A 20,863-nucleotide genomic window follows, 5' to 3' on the forward strand; every position below is an offset into this window, starting at 1 on the left:
ACACGCAGTAGATACACAGAAGTCGCCTTGACTAGGTTACGGATAGGGCACACACATGCAACGCACTCGCACCTTCTCAGTGGATTTCCAAAACCTGTGTGCAGCAAGTGCGGAGAGGCCCCATCCGTGATCCAAATTCTCATACAATGCAAGGCACTTGACACACCACGACGCAAACACTTCCCACAACTATAGACACGACATATTCCACCACACCCGTCAAACTTCTTAAGAGACGAGCCATGTTTTCAATCAAACGTCTTTTTGAGTTTCTTGCGGACGTAAAATTTTTACAACTCATTTGTTTACATCATGACAACCTGGCCCCCTACACCAGTCATCTGCATTACGTTGTGTTTTACATTGTTTTTACTGAAATGTTCTACTTTTACTTTTTGTCGCTCTCGTGTAATAACTTTTGTTTGGCGCTCTTTGCCATTAGTTGGCCTTGCGCCATTAATATCCAAGTATCATCATCAACAATAACCGCTGCTGCCTCAGCAAGCGGTGTGGGGACACGTTGGGGTGCCTGAGGCAACCCAGCGGGGGGTAGAGGAGGGACCAGGTAAGACTCACTGAACTGGGTCCCCGTGGAAACCAGACGCCGCTCCGCCCTCGGGCGAGCTGCGTCGGCGTACCTCCCCAGGGGGAAAGAGGCGAACCCCTTCCGCGCATCTGGAAGGTGATGTTCTCAGTGACCTTGGTGTTGATTATCTTTTTTCTAGTTGAAATTTTTTGCATTTCCGGCAGTATTCCGCAAGACGCCCACGGCAGTTCACACACGACAGGGTGTTGGATGGACAGTTGTCGGTAGGTTCATCTTGTGCCGGGAATTTTGCACAGGTTGTTCGGCCACGGCAAGGGATTGTACCGTGCCTGAACCCCTAGAACTTAAAACAGCGCCGTGGGTTCGGGATGTAGGGACCTATGGAGCATCGGATAAAGCCTGCATTTATATGTCGCGGAAGTATTGAGCGGTTAATGGTCATGATTATGTGCTTGGTGGGAATCTCCTTGTCGTCTCTGCGGATGGTGATGCACCCCACCACTCTGATGGCCTGATCTTTCAAGCCCGCAAGGATATCCGCATTCGTGTCGTTCAAGAGATCCGGCTCAGAGATCACGCTATGGGAGCTTCTGAGGCTCCGGTGGGCTGTTACCCTGATGTCCAGATCAGCGAGTCGAGTTTGAGTCAGATGCATTGTGGCCTGCGGCTTGTCGTTTACCTCAACAAGGCCCTCTCCAGTCCTGGTTTTTTTTCTCGTAAGATGTTCCAATTATTCCTTTAAGATATTTTGCAATCAAGAACACTGACTGCGATGCAAGAGGTTGGGCTGCATTGGGGGGTTTTAGGACAACAAATCGAGAAAAATGATCTGGTTTAGGAAATGTTAAGGATGGCAATCTGGGAATGGATACTTTGGTGCGGCCCCTTTTCAGGGACCGATCACATTTGGGCGGCGGGGGGGGGGTGCGGTTTAGAAAATACCAAATAGCATGGTATAAAAGCAGGGGTCGGGGGTACTTTCTTCGCTCGGGTTACCGGGATACCGACAGAGTTCCCGGAGCTCCCTGTCTGTTTACCGCCAGAGCTAATCCTGAGCTCCGCCGGCCACCGTTCAAGGTTTCTACCCTTCACCTTAAAACACATCACCACGGTAGGTTACAGCTTATGTTGGGGACTCGGGGCCTACTGTATCGCCCATACCGTCACCAAGACTACTCAAGGTGCCCCGTGCTTGGAATTGATATTGTCCTATAAGTAAAATTGCATGGTGAAGAAACTTTTTGGCAACCGTATCAGCTGGACTGAAAGTGCGTGCGCATCATGCGATATCAGGAACAATGCGACATCTGTGACGACACCGGAACGTATAATGGCATCGCATCGTCCGCTGCTCTTCAGTGGGTCCGGCGGCAGCATGGAATGCACTCGCTTCAAATTCTTATGCTCTTTCTTGCAGGTAAGCTTAAAGTACAATTTCAAAAGCTATAGAAGTCGCAACTATTTCTTACTGCTGCTGCCGGACCCCCCTGCAGACTTCATGAATATGTCTTCTGTGCTGATGAATTTCTTGAGAATGCTGTTGCTCGTGTGTGGTGATGTGGAGAGTAACCCTGGTCCTGAAGTCGAAGACATGTTGCGAGAATTGCTTTCGGGGGTGACTAAAATCACACAGGAGATAACAGGTCTTTCCTCTAGGGTTGCATGCTTGGAAGAACGATTAACTAAAATTGAGCTGTCCATTGCGTCAATTACTGATGTTGCGCCCCGCGTATCGGAACTCGAGAAAGCCGTAGCTGACATTCGAGAGATTGTTAGTAAATTCGACCGCAAAAACGACGATTTAGAGAATAGGTCCCATAGAAATAACCTGCTCATCTATGGCTTAACTGAAAACTCTGGGGAAACTTCTGATGAGTTCCTGGAAACAATAACTGGACTGATTACATCAAAATTAGAAGTTAAGTGTGGCGATATCGAACGATGCCATAGGCTGGGAGTGCGTAAGAGCAGCAGCACTAGCCCAAGACCTGTTATTATTAAGTTGGTGGATTTCAGAACTAAGCTCGCTATTTTAAGCAATGCAAGCAAGTTGACGGGCACGAAAATATTTATAAATGAAGACTTCTCTGTGCGCGTGAGGCAGATACCCAGGGAACTGTGGCAGAATTCCGCCGAGATAAGGAAGGATGCGGAAAAAGCCAGGCTGCACTACGATCATTTGTTGGTGGACAACGTTCGGTATTCTTGGGATGAGAAGAAAAAAGCTATCGTTAACGAAAGCCGTCGGTTGTCTGCTACAAACAATGAATGACGGCTTAGTGCGAAATCCTTTGCGCTTTTGAATTTAAATGCGCGCAGCCTAGTTAATAAAATTGCAAACGTTAACTGGCTCATTGAGTGTCATAGTCCATCAGTTATCTGTGTGACTGAGACTTGGTTAAATGAATCTATCCTTGATCATGAATTCTTGCCTCCTGGTTACACGGTTCTGAGAAAATATAGGCCTTCTGGCCGTGGTGGCGGAGTGGCACTTTTTATTAAAAGTGGTATTGCATTCTCTTTACTGCCAGAACTCCCAAATACTGAATCTATATGGTGCGAACTAATGCTTGATGGTCTCGCTATTGTGGTTGGTGCTCTCTATCGTCCTCCTAACTCTGCCTCAGACGTTTTTTCGACTGTCAGTGACTATATTGTTGGACAAAAGCTGGACTGTTCTAAACTCGTACTCATCGGTGACTTTAATGCCCCCTCCATCGATTGGAATTTGTTAACATCAGCTGGTCGGGACAGAATAATTTGTGATTCTTTAATTAATATGTCAATAGCTTTCGATCTATCGCAGCTGGTTGATAAGGCTACGCGCGAGGATTCTATACTTGATCTTGTTTTTGCCAACCATGAATTGGTTAAGACTGGATATCAGTGCAGGGTTGTCGATGGAATTTCCAACCATAAGGCCGTTATTGTTATTTAAATGTTGCTTGTAAGCCAGTACGACCAACGTTTAAGAATTTGCTGAATTTTGAATGCGCAGACGACACTTCTATTATTGCTAAACTTGCCACATGCTTTGACAATTTCTTATCTTGTAGTGACCACTGCAGTATTGATACGTTGACTAAGCAATTTTACAGCATAGTTAATGAATATATACCGCAGTTTGTTCCTCACAAGAGCATAAAACGTCATGCCAAACACCCTTGGTATACCAGGTCAATTATACAGCTTAAACGTAGTATTACGCGACTGCGAAAGCGACGGAGGGATCACAATAATGACGGGGAGTCCCAAATTAACTTCCCTAAATCTGAACTAAAAGCTAAAATGAGTGATTCGAGAACGTTTTACTTTAATACCACGTTAAGCTCGTTTATGAAAAATAATCCCATTAAGTTTTGGAAAACTATCAATCCTACCACTGCCTGTCCGTCAACTTTCGTGATAGATGATGTGTCCTGCTCCGATTCATCCAAAATTTCTGAAGCCTTTATTAAGTATTTTGAAACTGTATTTGGAGATGACAATGGAACGACCCCTGACATTCGTAGCAGCCAGGAAATAGATTCGTTTCCAGCAATTGAAATTAGTTACACTGGCGTTCTTAACCTTCTGTTGAATATCGACACTACTAAAGGTGCCGGGCCAGATGGTATACCAAACATGTTTTTGAAGCGTCATGCAGGATGGAATGCTCGTTATTTAGCTATAATTTTTGCTAAATCGTTAGAGACGGGTACTGTGCCGACCGTTTGGAAAATCGCCAATGTAATTCCTGTGTTTAAAACGGGTAATAAGCAACTCATGTCTAATTACAGGCCTATTTCATTAACGTGTACCTGTTGCAAGCTTCTAGAGCCTATAATTCCTTAACATGTACTTCAGTACATCACTGATAACAACGTATTGTCCCGTAATCAGCATGGTTTCCGCTCTGGTTTTTCTACAACTACACAGCTAATTGAATTGACTCACGACATCGCTTCTGCTCTTAATACTCGAGGTCAGGTTGACGCCATAGTCATAGATTATAGCAACGCATTTGATGTAGTGTGTCACAGAAAACTTCTTACTAGACTAAGAAATATTATTAACGATGACAAAGTAATAGGCTGGATAGCTGATTGGCTACGTTTGAGGTCCCAATTTGTTACATTTGAGCGTGCGCCGTCACCATCGTGTGCAGTTACTTCCGGGGTACCACAGGGCTCGGTACTTGGGCCCCTATTGTTCATTATTTACATTAATGATGTCACACAGGTCATTAAGGACACACCAGTGAAGCTGCGATTGTACGCTGACGACTGCGTTTTATATAATAGCGTAAAAAATGCTCATGACCAAGATGTTCCGAACAAAGTATTTTCGTCCTTTTGTGGTTGCAGCACCACGTGGCAAATGAACATTAATTACCAAAAAACTGTTCAAATGACATTTACCAATAAAAAACAGCCGCTAAGGTTTAGTTATAGTTACAATGGGCACTACCTCAACTCTGTGAATACATTCAAATATCTTGGTGTTACCTACACACAAAACATAAAGTGGCACAATCATATCGAAACAATTTGCGCTAGGGCACTTAGAAAACTGGGATACATAAAACGAACACTCAAGCACTCTACCAAGGACTGCAAATTAACCGCGTACAAATCACTCGTCCGACCATTGCTAGAGTACGCCTCAGCGGTATGGTCACCCTAAACTGCAGTTGACATAAATATGCTCGAGGGCATACAGAAAAAAGCAATACGGTTTATTTTTGGGCGGTATGACCACAACTTTTCTCCCTCATCTCACGCATGCTCATTGTCGTTAGAACCCCTTGCTTTTTGATGCACACTTGATCGCATCACTCTGCTACATAAGATTGTACACAGCCGCAGTTGCATTGAAGCACCGATTACTTTTTGTCATTCAGCACGACGAGCGACGCGCCGATCTCACCCACTCAGCATTGTTCCTTTCCAGCCATTTGTAAATTCCTTTTTCCCAGCCGTTGTTGAGATTTGGAACAACCTACATGGTTCTCTGCGTGAAAAACCAATTGAACTGTTTTTGAAAGAACTGCCTAACCATCTTTTGTAATATGTTTTAAATGCTTTGTATGTTTATGTGGTACAGCTTAATGTATGTTCTTTTCTTTCCCTGATGTACCCCCTCCTGCTATGTCTCGTGTATCGAGACAGCAGTATTTGTAAATAAATAAATAAATAAAGGTGTAGGCGGCCGAGAATCGCTCATCGTCGAAGTTATCGCTAAATGGAGCTGCTTAGCTAAAACTTTCAAATTTCTTAAGCAGGGACCTTGGGACCTTTTTTATGTTGGGCGGTTTTAATACGGGATTTTACAGTGTTGTGCTTAGAGCTATCGCCGTCGGGATTATTTGTGCCTGTTCTAGATGTAGAGAAAAAATGAATCCGAATATGGCACTTGCAAAATAACATCCTCCTTTCCTTATTGCTTAAAGTCTTCTATCGCGGATACCATGGAGAGTTCCCAGCTGACTTCCCTAACGGGCGCACGAATGCGAGTTCCTTCTTTCTTGGAGCCTGTAAGGAACTTGGGTTTGCCATCTTGGACTACAACGGGCGAACACAGGCGGGTATGTACGCAAACTTCAATTTGTCCTATACAGTGCACATTACAAAAAGAATGCGTCTTCCTATTCGGATTGGAGAAAGTAGGCATTTTTATCGGCGAGTGTGTATACGATTTTTAAAGCGGTGTAAAGACACAATATAATGACCAGCAAATCTTAGAGATTTGCCACTATGATAAACTTGCTCAAACCCAAAGTACACCCAAACAGCATTTGTTACTGGTAAAGACCGACGGTCAGCTTTTCATATAAAAAAATTGCTACCAAATGCGCCTAGTGATCCTAAGGCGTGATTTGGGTTTGCGACGAAACTCCGCGTATAAGTGACGTTTTTATTTGGACTTATTATGTGGGCGATATTTTTGCGGATGACATGAAAATGTTTAATATTAACACAACTTAAACTTCGTAAAATGTATCCAACTCACAGAAAACATATCGCTGATACTTCCAAAAACATTACTTGTCATTTTCCTAAACAAAAAGATAAAAAACGTGAAGCTTTATGGTAAACACACAACGCACAACGACAACTGAGGCCTTCGCTTGTTGGCCTCCACGTCCGCCTGGCGAACTTCGGGGGTTCTTACGACGCTCACCAGCCCACTCACGGTTACGTTCGCAAGGGTGTGCCCAAATGGCCACTCGCTTTTCAACCGAATCACCTGTGGCCTACCCATACACCTGGATACGTGAATTCAGGCAATCATTATCATCAGAGCTCCTTAAGATGGGATTTATACAGCTCTTCGGGCGAACCAATAACCGAAGGCCGACGCATGTACCTGCGAACATAAATTCAGGTCATCGATATTATGGTCACAACTTCTTGAAGTGAATTTTACTTCAAGACGTTAAGCGTGCAGCTCTTTGGCCGAACGAATCACCTGTGGCCTACAAATAGACCTTGAAACGTGAAGTTAAATCTCCATTAACATCATCAGCATCATCATCTTCAGAACTTCTTAGGTGGGCTTTATTGTGTGGCATTCAGAATACACGAATTCTACATTCAAGTTATTTATTGCATGCTTCGCTCGAAAAAATTGGCTCAAGATTACTGTACTCCTTAATGCGGAATTTTAGCGCAGAGCTAACTGACCCAAGCGGCAGAAAGTGCCAAGCCAAAGAATTGCAAACCATCAGGGGTCAATATTTCCGAGCTTGGCAATACCTGGGCCGCCATTACTGACTGGTGCCTGTGAAAGGTGACGCGCAAACAACTGGCAATTCTCTGGAAGGCCAATATTGGACAATGCTTGGCAAAGCACATTCCTATGCGTGGATCCCATGGTCTCTTCATGCACAGTTCTGGATTTCAAGCCAGTCCCTATGACCAATGCCTCTTGTATAAGCTGCCTCGCGGCCCCATTTCTGCTTTACAAATGTCATTATACAAAAAATTACTGATAGCGCAAGCATTAAAATTTTCTGTACAATGAGATGCTTAAACAAAAATCAAGACGCAAAGCACAATAAATGAACTGTAGGAAATTATGGAAGCAATTGCGTAACTTCCCAAAAACAATTGAGCACCAAAACACAGGCAGACCGCTTTGCTGACTTTTGTATTACACACAAAAAAATTACAGTCAAAATCTGACAAAACAGTGGCAAGAATACGAAATAAGTTCATTCAAATCCTAAACACAAAAGGGAAACTCAAACACAACCCTAGACAAAAAATGAAAAAGCTCATGAAGCCCGAAGCGACCCCACTCCGTTCAGCTGCTTTAGATGCCTACAAAACAGAAGCATTCAGGTAAATGTAAACAAGGTCCTTTTCTTCGGTAGTACAAAAGCACTTTTGTAGAATAGTCCAGCTCAGAAGACTTGTCTCTGCTGCATCTGCCACTTGTCCACGGGAAACACCTCTAGGTTGTACCGCCTGTAATACGTAAAAAAATTATTCACTAGATTGTGAAATGCACGATGCTTGCTAAATACAGCCCCTAGCAGCATCCTTAACGCATGCATGTGTGAAAATATTCAGCCTAAACTTTTCGCTTTTTAACGCTCGCACTTAAACATGAAACGTAGTGCAATTACTGCAATTCATTTTTCACTACTGTGTTTTACGATAGTAGTTACTATGCTTGTTTTTGACAAAACAGCCCGAAATTTCAACGAGAATGTGCTTCACACTATGGCAGTTGCACAAGGTAATATGAGAGAAGTTTAGGACAGAAAGCAGCACGCCAGCGGTTGCTTGAAATGTTGTTGTCACTACCATAGTCACACAACCAATTATACACCAGACAGAAATACCGTGTCGTCAACGTTTCATTACTGTCAATTTTGTTTTCTAACAACGCGAGATCAGAGATTATAAGGCAACGCACTACACAATGGGTTGGAAACGCACGAACTTGCGCGTTTTTCGCGAGACATCTTTGCCAACCTAGATCTAGATGAGGTGCCCTGTGACCTTTTCATGCTTTGTATTTTTCAGTGGTAACCAAATAAAGCGACATTTCTGAGTGACGCTACAAGACTAACCTATGCGTATTAAACTGGTTAGGGCGATGCTGTCGCCGTCGCTCACTACTGCCTCGTCCGACGCGCCAGAAGCGAACGGAACCGACAGAAGCCCAGCGGTAGTGCAGTTATTTTGTCGCTCGGCAATATCTCTACGTTGTGCACGAAAATAATTAAGCGGAAGCTTCATTTACAAGTAACGTGTATTGACGCCAGCTTAATACATCCGTAACTCTTGTGCTGCACACGAGTCTTGCTTCGACGCATGCTGTACGTCGTGAACCCGCAGTGGGAGCACGGCCGCTTGTTCGGAAGACACAAAGCCGGAAAGGGGATAGCTAGAACTAGCGTCCCACAATGGAAGCACATGTATGGGACCGCTTAATTCTTTGAAAGAACCAACAACACAATCTAGCACTCAAGCGCATCAACCGTTATAAACGACAGCATAATTTAGGCGGGAACGAGCGCGAGCTCTCGCGTATTGCGCACTGAATAATAAAATGGTGACTCACGTGTTCAGCTGCCGGTCTAAGTAGACAAACAACGTTATTCCACCAGGCAGATATACTTCAAGCGCCGTCACCGCCACCAAAACACACGTCACAGACACCTACAGGAGTACTGCGGTGTTTTGAATGCCACAAACCAGAAAACGCAACCATCACAGCGACGCGTCCGTCCGGTCCGAAGCCGCGAAGACAAGGGAGCGCGCGGACGCGCACATCACACTAGTCCGTCGAGAACCATTGGGTTAGGACTCACAAATGACCAACTTTTACAGAACGTGTAGCACTATCTCTCACGCTATTTTGAATACGCTGCAGTCTAGTTTCAGTAGGTGTGGTTTCGTGACACGGTGCTGCGGCTTTTAAGGTAACTACTTTTTGCTGCGTTGTTGCCCCTGTTCACCACGTTAGCCTTCGTGTTTGCACGCGCCACGTACAAGGTATGAGCTTAGCCAATAACCGCTTTTTTATGGGTCTGCTAGAGCTCAGCCTCCGATGGGATTTCTCTGTGACGCTCCTTACGGTAGCCGTGCGCTTGGCACTCAATCAATCTTTCTTGTGAGTTACCTATCGGCAGCGAATAGCTCGGACGCCAATGGAGACCCATGGGGCTCCCAAGCATTGGCAATCGGCCACTGCTGCTTGGGGATGTCTTTCCGGTGACGGCGCATAGCTTCTCCGTCTAAGAAGGTGAACGCATCATCAGCGAAAGCACGACGACACGCGCTATTTTGGCGTTAGAACGCAGCGCGTCGCCGCCGCCGAGCATGTCTTGTGCTGCCTGAGCATTCCGCCCTTCCCATCAAACGTTCGACATACTTTCCTCTTCCACTTTTTTTTCGCTCTATCTGGTCTATCTTCGCTGTCCTCTTCCTTTGGTTACCACAAGGACGACAGCGACGGACGCCGTAAAACCACAGTAGCTGGCGATTAAGAGTTGCAGTCTAAAGAAGCGAAAGTTTGTAGAACGAAAAAAAAACGCGGTATTATAAAGCGTCAGCTGCGCTGCGCGTGTTATTGGGATTTTGTGTCGAGAGAGAGAGGAAAAACTCTTATAATGTAGAGCCCCATGCGGGAGGCCCAGCAGGTGAGGCGTTAGAGTCTCAGCGGTGGGCCTCAGCCGACGCCAATGTTGCCTAGCGCCCTCACGTCAGAGACCGTGAGAGACGAGCCAGCATACCCCCGGAATCCCTCTTCCCCCCTTCCACTCATCGACCCACCGGCGTCCTCGTGAGGGCAGGCCATGGGAGTCCGCGAGTCCAGGGCCAGGCAGACCGGCCGCAGTTGGGCCTCCGGGTCTCTGCTGTGCAGAGCTGCTCCGCAGACTTGAGTCCTAAAAGACGCCTGCAATGCTTTTCTTTCAGGTACTTCTCGGGCTGTACGTATGCTCTTCGTGTCATGCAGAGATATGCACAAAAATAATTATCAATATCTGGGTAGAGTCATTCAAATTCTAATTTAAATATACATGCACACTGAACGTTGCTCTCTCCTCACAATAATGGTACTGGTACTCGCTTTTCCACTCGCGCTGATGGCGCCGCGTCGCGGGACGAACGAGGGGAGCGAAAAATGCCACGTTCAGGAAGTTTCAAGCCCATTATTGTCGGACCTAGCAAGCTCCTTTCCGCGCTTCTTGGCGGCGTCGTTCGGCGGCACTGCGCCTGGTCTACACCATACATCTAACTCGTCTACAGCTTATACATATTGCTTTACTGGATCTGGATTTGAATCTCTGATAAATTCACCCACCAGATGCATGCGCAATGGTCCTTGAACGTTATTACACCATGCGCTACCTAACCTATCACCCCAACGTTTCCCAGTCGTTATTGACACAGGTATCACTGATCATTTTCCTATTTTGCCTATTTTTGATGCGGACGTGCCTGAAAAATGCAGTTCTCACTTTAAATCCGTATTTTATACAGTAAAATTTAGAGAAGCTATCAGGGCGACTGACTGGTGTACCGTTAACTCTATGGATGATGCAGAAGTAGCACTGCAGCACTTTTCTTCTGCATTTTTAAGAGCTGTGTCATCTAGCACTACTACTGTAAAATGCCAAAAAATGTTCAGTTATCCGAATAATCCTTGGATTACTAATGGACCTTTAGAAAGCATGCCAGTGTCTCACACATTAAAAATAAGTTTAATCTGACCAACCTTTCACACCATCGCAAATGCGCTCGTCTGTGTTGGTTCCGTAAACTTTATCATCACAAGCCTAGTTAAAAGGATCAACTTACCACTCCCGCCTCCTCCCCCCCATTGCGTCTCATCTCGGATTGACCAGTTCAGCAAAGTTGGTGTACCATATTGTCGTACTGATATGTATAACGAACCATTTATCCCAAAAACCAGCGTATAATAGAACCACCTCCCTCCCACCATCTCTGCTATCGTTGATGCCACTCTCTTTAAACAGCCATTGATAACGGTCCTTGTTGAATCGCTATTTTGGCATTTGTTCTTGATTTCTGTTTATATACTGTTTTTGTAAAACAACTGCACCTCATGTATGTACCTTACCACTCCTTTGTGTTATGCCCTATGGGCCTTGAAAGTATTCTAAATAAATAATAAACAAACAATAAATAAAGACAGAAAGACAACCTCTACAAGAAAACCAAAAGGCAGCCCTTCAATTCCAATTTAGCTAAGTGATACAAGAAATACTGCTCGCTCCTAAACCTTCTTTTAAAACAGACAAAAAAACGGTATTATAAGAATGAATTTCGTAAATACCAAAATAACCCCACAAAATAATGGAATATGTTTAATACCTTTCTTAACACGACTACAGTTATTGCCTCAATAAGGAAAATTACCTGCAATGGAAAAACCTAAATAAACCTACAGACATTGCCGAAGGCTTTTCTCTGTCTATAACAATACCCTTCAATATGTGAATGCACAACTCTGTATGCACCGTGCTACCCAATCTTTTTTTTATTATTCCCGGTTACACCGGAGGAAGTGCGGTCTACTCTTGGTACACTAAAAAACAGGAGTCCGGGCCTAGACAACACTTTTATTCGCCATTTGAAGTTAGTTCTTTATTTATTCGTAAATACACTCACCCATAAAATAAATCTTATATTCAGGTCTAGAGCGTTGCCATCTTCTCTAAAGAAATCATAAGTGATACCCATTTTGAGAAAACGCGATCGATTATTACTATCGAAATACCACCCCATTTCCATTCCTTCCTGTTAAGTAAACTAATTGAACAGCTATTTCCCAAACGTCTTAATAGCTACCTAACTAAGTTAATTATACAAAACCCTTTTCAATTCGGTTTCCGGTCTGGACGTTCCCCTAACCTAGCTTTGCTTTCGTTAACTCACTTTATTAAGAAAGCAATTGGCTCTGGAAGTTTTGTGGGGTCAGTTTTTTTGGACTTTACTAACGCATTTGGTACCATTAATCACAAAATCTTGTTTAATAAATTCGAAAATTACTTCATAACTGGACCGGCATTATTATTTTTGAAAAGTTACGTACTATACAGACAATACACTCTGTGGGATTCTTTATCCACTGAGGACGAGAGAGGCCTTCAGACAAGGCAGGGAGCGACCGAGCGGTCGGAAGGTTTAATGGCGACTTAAAAGAAGATGTAGCGCAAGCGCACGCCGATCGTGCAATGACGACAGGCTTCGATGATGGTGATGTCTTCGGTGCAACGCTGATGATGATAGATTCTACATCTTCCCCGGCCACGGATGCCAGGTGTCAGCCTGCTTCAAGCAAATATAAGCGCTGCACCGGTCTTTTCGTCACTAGTCCATTTGGGAGCCGTAGTGTGCAAGCGCGAACTTTGTTGTCACGACCTGGGTGAAGTTGCTCGATGCGGGCGAGAGTCCAAAACAACCTTGGTGTGTCGTTTTTTTCGACTAGCACAACTGCTCCGGGCTGTAGCTTCTCGGTTGAAGGTTGACGTCTCTGGCCTTGAGAGCGCAGTTCGTAGAGGTATTCTTTCCTCCAACGCGTCCAAAATTCCTCTAAAGTGTCTTCTCTTTTCTGCCACATCCGTCGTAGGTTTGTGGACGTCGATCCATGGGTCAGGTCCTCTGTGTAAAAAGACGGGGGCAACGCTGTCAACCTTCTGCCGACGAGGAAGCACGCTGGTGTTAGAGGGCTAGGTTCCGCTACGTCGTTGTATACAAACGTCAGCGGGCGAGAGTTGATGATCGCCTCAACTTCCGTGAGAACTGTAGATAGCTCCACAACATTCACTTGCTGTCGACCCAGCATCTTCTTTAGCGTGTTCTTGACGGAGCGGACAATCCTTTCATAAAATCCACCCCACCAAGGAGCCCTTTCGACAATGAACTTCCAGGAAATTGCGGAAGCGGAAAAATAGGCTTGCACGTCCGGGTGTTGAAGCGTCCTCCAAAGGTCGGCGAGCTCCCTGCAGGTTCTTTTGAATGCACGCGCGTTGTCACTGTAGATGGTCTTGCACAATCCACGCCGTGAGACAAAGCGACGCATCGCGCATATGAAACTCTCTGCAGTCATATTTTCCACCAACTCGAGATGAAGAGCTCTAGTTGAAGCACACGAGAAAAAAGCGATGTAGCAACGGTTGTCCTGGGATGTATCTCTTGTATACAGTGGTCCCGCGAAGTCTACACCACAGACGAGAAAGGGGGACGTTGCTGTTACGCGGTCTTGAGGAAGTGGCGCTTCATCTTGAACTAGTGGTCTTGAGTGGAAGCGTTTGCAAATTACGCAGGTGTTCAGGAGCTTCTTTATCAATTGACGTCCTCGAACAATCCAGTAACGTTCACGAAGCTGGACAAGCGTGCCGCGAAGTCCGGCGTGTCCAAGATTTGCGTGTGCGTCGAGAACAAGAAGCCTTGCGTAATGAGACTGGTTGGGTATCAAAATAGGGTGTCTCGAGTCGTAATTCTCGAAACTGGCCTGTAGCCTCCCTACAACCCGAAGACGATTGTTCTCATCAAGAAACAAACGAGCGGTCTTCAGCGATGAGGTTGTAGGCAAGGGGAGGTTTTCTTTTACGCACTGTATCTCTTCTTTGAAGAAGCAGGCTTGTGTTTGTCGGATACAGTAGCTCTGGGCGTTCTCAACTTCGTCGGCAGTCAATGGTCCGGAAACTTTCTCTTGGTTTCGAAGATTGTTGGCGTATCTGAGTACCCACGCCATCACCCTGTGAAGGCGGAGGAGGGAGCTGAAGCGAGTGAAATCCGTTCCTTCCGAAGTGGGTACTCGAAGTGCCAGTGACAACGGGTTCATCTCCGCATCAGCATAGCAAGCCTGTACATTAGGTGTTTCCGGTTCGGTGGGCCAGATGGTTGGGTCGGGTAGCCATTCATCAAGCGCTGAACTGTGGCCGGATGTTCTTCTTGGAGGGATCGAAAATGGTGTCGTAAAGTTGCCATCAGCAGGAATGGGCTGGACGTTGCACCGAATGGCACCCTTGACATTCTCCACACTTCTTGAAGAGGCAGTGGTTGACCTGGCTGTGGGCATGTTTCAAACCAGAGGAAGCGGAGAGCATCTCGGTCTTGTTCACCGACTGATCTGAAGGAATGCCTTTTCCACGTCTGCTGTCATGCCAACCTTGTATTCCCTAAATCTAAGCAGCAGGGCAACGATGTCTGAATTTAGGTTTGGTCCAACCTTCAGGTTGTCGTTGAGTGATTTAACTCCGCTGGCATGAGATGATGCATCGAACACGATTCGAACTTTCGTCGTCTGTCGGTCCTCTCGAATTACGGCCCTGTGTGGGAGGTAGTAGATGTACCGCCCATCTGTTGGTTCCGTTCGGGGAGCTCGTTCAGCAGTTCCGTCTAAAATGTACTGACGAATCGCGTTGTCGTATGCTTGCAGAGATGAAGCACTGGCAGACAGCTTCTTTAGCAACTGGTGAAGCCTCTTTTCAGCCACCGCGAAGTTGTCAGGAAGGTCTACGTCTGACTTCCAAGGTAAGCTCACTTCGTACCGCCCTCCTTTAAGTCGAATGCTGTTCTGGAAATCGCTTTCGACGTGATCTATCGGTGAAGCTTGTTATGTTATACCGATGCTCTCTAGCTCCCAGAACTGTCTCAAAGCGGCTGTAATTTCCGACGTATTTGCTTTGAGAACAACGATGTTGGAGCACTGGACGACTTCAGCGGGTGTCTGCGTCGGTCCTTGTAGAGTCCAGCCCAGCCGCGTTTCGATGGCTCTCATCCTGTGGCGTACTGTCAATACTTTTCCCGTCACAATTTCCCAGTAAAAGTCTGACCCTATCAGTAGACTGATTGAATCTTCAGCATTACTTCCGTTTGAGATGCTTTTAGTGTCGATGCCTCTACTTCTAAGTTCCCTTAGCAACTCTTCGTTTGGGTTGGGTATAGGCTGATTGCAGATAGACTCAATCTCCAGCGCTTCTATGGGAATTGTAGTCTGCTTCGATGAGCAATGGAGAAAGACGCGAACCCTTCTTAACGTCTCTTGCGTTTCCTTTCCTCCGAACACTCCTAGCGTTAGTGTTTCTTCCCCAAGGAGTTCGCAGCTTAGTTTCCTAGAGACGTCACTTCGGATGAAACTTCGCTGACTGCCTCCATCGAGCAACATTCTGCAGCTTTCTTCCTTGTCTCTTCCCGAAACCTTTGCTCTCAGTGTTTGGAGTAGCACCACTTGTCCTCGTTGTGGAGATAGTAGGTGGACAGGTGCGGTTGTCACGTGACCATTCAGTCGATTTGGAACATCAGGATTACACATCGACGAAACGTGTCGTCTTGAACCGTGTCCACAAACGACTGTTTTCTTGCACTGTCTCGAGACATGTCCTGGAGTTAGGCATCGGAAACAACGGCCAGATTTTGTTAGTAGGGCTCTCTTTTCGTAAATGCTGATTTCTTTCGATGAGCAAGAAGCTGCATCGTGTGGAGCCGAACAGAACAAACATTTCTTCACGTTATTAGTTCCTCCATGTAGAGCTGCCGCAGATGGTAAGTGATCGGCGTTTGATGTCCGACGCATATCATGCTGTTTCGCGGCTCTCGGAATGTCCGATCCCTTCGATAATGCTGGCATTACCGCTTCGAGACATTCGAGCTCTTGGCCAAAAAAGGTCATTAGGTCTTCAAACTTCTTTTCGTGCTTGTCCGCTGGCTGCGACGAAGGTTCTGTGGTACCCGAATCGGCCGCATCCCGTTTTATCTTCGATCGCTGGTGATAACGCAGAACGATATCTCGAGGCAGCGACTGAAGCACGATTTCGTGGAGCATGGAGCAGTACGTCAGGGGATGCGTCCCCAACGCTTTCATGCTTCTACAGTGCACCTGTACTTTGTCGTACAGCTTGCGTAACTCTGCTACGTCTGACGATGACGAGACAGGTTTCAGGTTAATCAAAGCGTGCAAGTGATCTTGTACGATGACTTCACTGTCCCCAAATCGCTTTTTAAGAATTTCTACAGCGTCAGCGTAGCAGGCATCCGTAATCGGTAATCCTGATATAGCAGAAGCCGCCGTTCCTGTTAGTAGGTTCGTCAGGTAGTGGAATTTGTCTGTTTCCTTTAACTCAGGATTCGAATGAATAGAGCTCTCAAACTGGCTCTAAAACTTGTGCCAGTTTCTACGATGGCCGTCAAACTTCGTTAGCTCTATTCTCGGTAATTTCGTATCGGTATCGGTACAGTCTCAGCAGCGTTGGCTCTAGTCGATGAACTTGAAGGGTGAGACTCACCGGGCGGATGGTTTTGGGAGCGGTAACGAAGCTCTGCCATGATCTTGACGACGCTGTCGTTGAACATTGTCACGTCGGAGGTCTCTTCCGCGTCGAGTTCCTGTGGGTGTTCGCGGTAGATGTCCTCATCCAGCTTTTAGATCGGCTTGAACATGAATTCGATTCTTTCGAGGGAAATAGCAAAATCCATCGGTGTGGTCAAGCGTCCATCACGTAGGCCGTCTTCGATTTCCTTTAAGAAGCCGTTGAGCTTGGCTCGCAAAGTGATTCGGCGCCTCAGCATACGCTCCAGGGAGGTCATCTCGGGTCATCAGTGGCTGGTTCGTGGAAAGTCAAGCAGGCCCTGTCGTTGAGGGTGGTCAGGCCCTTCCTGTCGCTGTCGTTGTATCCCGGGTTTCGGCACCAGATTGTGGGATTCTTTAGAGGTCTTCAGACAAGGGAGGGAGCGACCGAGCGGTCGGAAGGTTTAATGGCGACTTAAAAGAAGATGTAGCGCGAGCGCACGCCGATCGTGCAATGACGACAGGCTTCGAAGATGGTGATGTCTTCGGTGCAACGCTGATGATGATAGATTCTACACACTCTATATCTTGCTTATACTTTCTGTGAAACTAAAACATTTAATAAAGACGTTCCCCAGGGATCAATCTTAGGTCCTTTACTTTTTCTTTTGATATTAATGACCTTCCTGATCACGGTAATCCAACTCACGGCACCTTGTATGCGGACGATACCACAGTATTACTACCTAATAAATCAATTATTTGCCTTACTTCGAACTTGAATGCAGTGCTTAACAACGTTATAAACTGGTGCCATGACAATTACCTAATTAATAACCCGGAAAAAACTAAATTTATGGTATTCAGGTCATATAAGAAAACTATCACTATTTTACCCGAAATAAAACTTGGGCCTCATTTAATTGCACCAGGTGACCGCGTTACATTCCTTGGCATTCATCGCGACCCTAAGCTTACATATAAATCGCACTCTTCCAATCCTAAGCAAAAAACCGCTTTTGGCACTGCAGCTTTGATCAAGGCTCGCCGCTTTTTCCCTGATCATGCTTTGTTGTCTTTATATTTTGCTTTTGTTCGCATTCATTTCCGTTATGGCATTGTTTCATTGAGCAACGCGTACTCTTCTCACCTTTCATCGGTTCACCATATTCAAATGAATGTATTCGAATTATAACGTTTGTTCATGTCGTTCGTCTGCCTCAGGCCTACTATGTCAGAATAACATACTATCAATTAATGCAGTATTTCACTACAACTTGGAAATATTTTTTTACAAATCATCGCACTGTTACCAGTCTTATGATTTCATTAATTTTGTTATTTTACGAAGCAAAAGCTTCATCATAATTTCAAGTAATAATAATTTCTTATACCAACTTAGCGCACTAATTACGGTAAGAAAACATCTTGTTTCGCAGCTGTCACATTGTGGAATAATTTGCCTCTTACGGTCAAATCATCGTCATCTATTACATGCTTTAAAAAAACCTTAGAGAGTTTCTTCTGGTTTAATTACGATCATGCTTTTGTTCGTATTGATGATTGGTATTCTTGTTTGCTTGTGCCGTTATTCCCTTTGTGTTACATTACATTGTTTGTATAACTTCTTGTATATTTATTAGGCTTACTGTTGAGTGCATGTACATTGAATAATAACTTCACTTGTCCTTTTACTATTATGATGAGATGACACGCCCATTTGCTGCTTGCACAAATTTGTTTGCGTATTCATAATCGAGGGTTCCCTTACAGACTGTTGACTATGGGACCCTCGTCTGTATAATAATATGTTTATATTCGTTTTTATGAAATAAACTTTCGCTTTCACTTAAAGAAAAAACCAAGCCGATACAGCGCCGACAGGTAGTAGAAGGCGGAGACTGCTGAAGTCACCCCTTCCACTGTCACTGGGTGGATGTCTGGTGCTAGCCTTATTTTTCTTGACTCTACCACACTCTTCAAGCTATTTTCGATTTACAGGGCGACGGTTCGTAACACCTACGTTGTAGCTATGTCTCGAGTGCTTCTTTATTAAGTCAAGGTGTGAAAAGTGTGTGCTGCCTTGCTACTGAGGCTTGACATAAACATTCCTTGTGGGTTTTAAGTGAAGGCGAGAAACTGTAGCCTATCCTGGTAAAACAAATTGTGAGATGCTCAAAGAAAAAAGAAAGCTCCCGCGTGGTTGAACTATACCGACCTTCAAAACAACCGTGCGTTGCGTTAAACACTGCGCCATTTCAGCAACGCGGCGAAGTCGGCATGTAATGACTAGACGTCAATGAATGTCTACGTGTGTATGTGTCTCGTTTGAAGGGACCTCCTTCAATCGTAAAGGGTTCGCGAAGCCAAATCCGCCCGACAACCTAACGCCGACCCGCATGAAAACAAATCACCGGTTTACTCCAAAAAACTATGGAAAGAACAAGGAAAGCAAGTTTGGAGGCACTACTACGCGAGTACAGCAAGCATGCACGCAAAGCGCGTAGAGGAAACATTGCGGCAAATGAAGCACTGCTTGTCCAGGAAGTCACGGCATGGTGCTGTTCACTCACGACGGCGTCTTCAGTGGCTTGGGCCTACATCGGGTGGTGGTCGTCCACCGTAAAAGATGGTTGCTCCTAGCTGCCCCAGGCTGTAGATCCCCGTCACTCCCTTTCGCCGGCCGCAGCTGCTCTCTCGTGCCCTCGAATTCGCGCTCACATTAGAGCCGCTATTGTGCGCCACCAGGTACATTTGAGCATGTGAGAGAATGGCGCGCACTTCGCCCACCTGTGTTCGCTGCGCGCTCAATATTCACAGTCGCCCACACGAGCGGGGCTCAAGTTTTTGTCGTTTTTTGAGAAATTCTGGCAGTGATGTTTTTTATCACAAACCGATCCTGCATATTAGTCACGTCGGGCTAATACTACAAGCAAATTAGCCAGAGCTTTCTTGTTTTACTCATAAAATGCTATCGCACAGTCGCGAACTTCACGACCAGGCCAAGCTAGACATGAAAAGGATGGACTAATAGAATTACAGTTGTCCGTAAACAGCTGGGCTGAATTTACCTCAGGGCAGTGAATTGATGCTATCGAAAAAAGGCGGAATTATTTTTCGGTGAACAAAACGGTGCTTCCAGTACGTAGGCTTAGCATGGAGCACCACATTCATCTTCAGTGTGGCATGTCTCAAAAGTCCCTAACAGAAACTGTTTAAGCGAATGTGGAGGACCTAAGTGGTCCTTTAACCTCTAAAGAAATGCAGCAGTTGTGACTTAATTACCTTTCACCAGAGCAGAAGGAGACGACAAGTGGGTAAAGCGTTGCTCCTGTCGTTAGAGTGAGGTGCCGGTTTATTTACATCTGAGAAACTGGCCGTTGCCTGACCGACGACCGGGCCCGATAGTATGCTGCTTCACTCCAAGCAACCCCTTCCGGCCGCTTTGCTAACCACGTTCGAGACTGCCACTGGGAAGTCTATTAGCACGAAATCGCGGTTATCGGAAGAAAGAAAAGCAGGATCGAAAGAGAATTAGTAGAAGCTTTGGGGATAGAGGAAGCTGGAGATAGCTGCTTCAGAAAAAAAGTTGAAAAAAATAGAAAAAAAGTTTCTTCGCAGCGATATTCGCTAATTATCACTGACGATAAGGAAGAAATTTTATATTCTTTGTATTTTTGTATATATACATATCCGTGTTTCCGTCAGCACCATTTGATTTGTTAGTCAGCAGTGTCTCGTGTTTCTCCCTCTTCCTTTGCGTTCGTTTATTTTCAAGCTGATTCCCATCGAGGAAAATATTGCAGGCTTGTCTCAACATCATCAATGCCTTCACCACGACCGGTGCGTGTGTCCTCCTCTACTAACTCAGAAGTGTAGGAACCAGCCCTTGAACTTCCTTTTACATTACAATAGCTTTTTTCGGCATCTTCGATGTAAAAAAGCTCTTCACACCAGGCCATCACGCGGCATCTATGAAGCCACAGCTCATTTGCCCCGGCCTGCTCATCGGCGTCGTTTGAAATTCTATAATTGAACGTGGCAAAGAGGTAAAGTACC

At 45.5% G+C, this 20,863-nt stretch overlaps 1 long non-coding RNA gene across 1 annotated transcript in view; it reads left to right on the forward strand.

Moving 5' to 3' along the window:
• Window positions 1–5,987: 5,987 nt before the first annotated feature.
• The window catches only part of LOC144177832 (uncharacterized), a 44,890-nt gene continuing 30,014 nt past the window's right edge, over window positions 5,988–20,863 (forward strand). Inside the window, exon 1 of the long non-coding RNA XR_013323870.1 lies at window positions 5,988–6,113. This is a non-coding gene — a long non-coding RNA (uncharacterized LOC144177832). The remainder of the gene's footprint in view (window positions 6,114–20,863) is intronic.

Source organism: Haemaphysalis longicornis, unplaced genomic scaffold (assembly GCF_048455015.1).
Source record: "Haemaphysalis longicornis isolate Haplotype H1 unplaced genomic scaffold, Haemaphysalis longicornis Haplotype H1 scaffold_1, whole genome shotgun sequence".
Taxonomy (NCBI): Eukaryota; Metazoa; Arthropoda; class Arachnida; order Ixodida; family Ixodidae; genus Haemaphysalis; species Haemaphysalis longicornis.